The sequence below is a fragment of the Myotis davidii genome, unplaced genomic scaffold (genome assembly GCF_000327345.1).
Source record: "Myotis davidii unplaced genomic scaffold, ASM32734v1 scaffold269, whole genome shotgun sequence".
Lineage (NCBI taxonomy): Eukaryota > Metazoa > Chordata > Mammalia > Chiroptera > Vespertilionidae > Myotis > Myotis davidii.
This window is the reverse complement of record NW_006383008.1, coordinates 1,352,986-1,355,625: the sequence shown is the minus strand read 5'-3', so window position 1 is coordinate 1,355,625 and position 2,640 is coordinate 1,352,986. Positions and strand designations below refer to the sequence as shown.

At 38.8% G+C, this 2,640-nt stretch overlaps 1 long non-coding RNA gene across 1 annotated transcript in view; it reads left to right on the top strand.

The window, feature by feature from the left end:
- LOC107181579 overlaps positions 1 to 2,640 on the top strand; it is a 20,297-nt gene that overhangs the window by 16,697 nt on the left and 960 nt on the right. Inside the window, exon 3 of the long non-coding RNA XR_001512239.1 lies at positions 1,418 to 1,426. This is a non-coding gene — a long non-coding RNA (uncharacterized LOC107181579). The remainder of the gene's footprint in view (positions 1 to 1,417; positions 1,427 to 2,640) is intronic.

Here is a 2,640-nt window from a genome sequence, read left to right as displayed (position 1 = left end):
TTAGGAGCCAGTGGTCCAGGATTGTGAGAGGGATGTTGGACATCCCCTGAGGGGTCCCAAATTGGAGAGGGTGCAGGCTGGGCTCAGGGGACCCCTCTTCCCATGCACAAATTTTGTGCACCTGGACTCTAGTATATAAATAAATTACAAAGCACAATGATGATACTGAAGAGAAGGCGAGTGATTGCAGGACTGCAGGTCTTAGAACAAGAGGGAAGTCTATACACTGCACAGATAATATATTACCCTTTAATAGGATCAAGGACAAGTTTTCAGTAACAGGAAGAGTGAAAATTATGTAGATAAAGATAATTTAAGTTGGTGAACTGAGTGGTTGGAAGTTGAGGTAGTTTTTGTTTTATTTCACCTATTTCTCTATGATAAATCAACTGGAAATGAGAAGAAAGAGTGATTGTTAGAGATTTGAGGAGAGAAAAGATGTGTCATATTGGCAAGTAGAAAAGTGGACTTACTAGGAAAGTGTAGTAGGAATGTTTGGGACTGTTGAATGACTATTTGAGACTTGTGATTTTCAAAACAATATGTATTAAGAGTTCAGTTAGCATAGCTTTGTGATTTTCTCCAACTGAATTCAGGAGGGCAGAACATAGGATTGAATTTGAATGCTCTAATATTGGTGAACCCATTCTGACTTAAAAAAAATGTATTCAATCAAAGAACTTCCATGTCTATGTGCATAACCCAAGAAAAAGACAATAGGGTGGTGAAAGCCTGGGGTAGGGGTAGGGGCAGGGCCAGGCTAGAAGAAGTCATAGGGTTAAAAGGGGGACTTAGTTAATACTTTCAACAATAAAGATTTTTTAAAATGTATTCACAAACCATCTTTTTGATAATCTAGTATTATCTTATCAGGCTGAAAATGAAACAATTTAATATGAATGTCATGCTTTGAGTAGGGAAATTTTTTATAAACTCAACTAAATATAATATAACCCAAAGATTGAAATCCTCAATTTCAGGAACTTTATTGTCATTTTAATTGAGATCTTATTTAAGGTTTAAGACTATTTCTTCTTACCGTAAATGAAACCAATGATCACTTTACCTCTTTAGAGTAATTGCTCATAAACCCAGAATTGGATTCAGCATTTTAGTAAAATCTGACCAATAATAAATCCAATTCTAATTATCTTTTTATATAATTGGACATCATTGAGGATACACTGAGATAGTTAAACTCACTTATGATTTTTAGCCCCAATATTGAAAATATTAGGTTGTATCTATGAGATATCTATTGCAAATGTATATACAATTCCTTCAGTTAACTTTCTTTTAACCCACATTATTTTATTACACTGATTTTGAGCAACAGATAATGAAATCCTAATGTTCCAAATAGTACTCCCTGCACAGATATCATGACTCAAATAACGACTTCAGTAACAATGGTGAGGTTGAGTTAGTTGAGAAGGAGCACCATTCCTATATAGTAAAAGGAATTTTCATGCAGCTGTTCAGGGTATGGGTAATTAACAATGTAATATGATACACTGTATGTAACTTCAACAACTACACTGAACCTAAGAAAATTCTATTATTAATCCTCATTCTTTTTTTGGTATGTTTAGCATCTTCCTCTCCTGCATGTGTTCTCATTACATATCCATCTACCTCCGGTAAATTGATTCATTGATTACCCCTCTTATTTTTACCATGAACCTCCCCCTATCTCCTGTCTTCGTTCCCTAAGCTTACTGTGGTTGGCAGCTTCTAACATGGTTCCCAATCATTTTGCCACTTTGTATTCATGCCCTTGTGAAACCTCTTCTTGAGTGTGGGTTAAAACCCTAATGACTTACTACTAATGAATAGAATAAAGAAAAAGGTGATGGCTTATCACTTCCATGATTAGGTTGCAAAATACTGTGAGTTCCATCTTGTTAGCACTCTCACTTGCCTTCTTCACTTGTTCACTTTGAGAAATAAATTGCCATTTTAGAGAAAACCAAGTGGCAAAAACTGAGGGCAGACTGGCCAACAGCCAGAGAGGAACTGTCGCCCTCAGTCCAAGAGTCCAGAGGAACTGAATTCTGCTGACAACCACTTGAGTGAGTTTGGGAAGTGGATTATCCCCAGTAGAGCCTTGAAATGACAAGGCCATGATAGATATGTAGAATTTAACCTGGTCCAAAAAAACCCAAAAATGGGTCTGACCTTTGCCCTTGGGTTTTGGGAAGTAATCTCTAAGTAACCTTTGTAATGTTATATCTGATAAGAGTGCTCTTTTTTTGCTTGGGGACCTTGGGTCACACGAATAGTCTGACAATATGTGCTGGGGTTCAACCCCAGCAGTTCCAGGAGTTCCCAAAGGTGTAGACGGAGTCGGCGAAGAAGGAATGACACGGAGACAGTGTTCAGTTGATCAGCAGCCTAGCCAGGATCTCTAGCCAGGATCTCCAGCCAAGTTCTGGTCTGGATCTCCAGCGAAGTTCTGGTTTGGATCTCCAGCCAGGTTCTGTGTCCATGTTCTCTTGCTAGGTTCTCCAGGTTCTCCAGCCAGGTTCTGTAGCCATGTTCTCTTGCTAGGTTCTCCAGCCAGGTTCGGTTTAGGTTCTCCAGCCAGGTTCGGTCGCCAGGTTCTGTAGCCGGGTTCTTCAGCCAGGTTCTGTCAAGGTT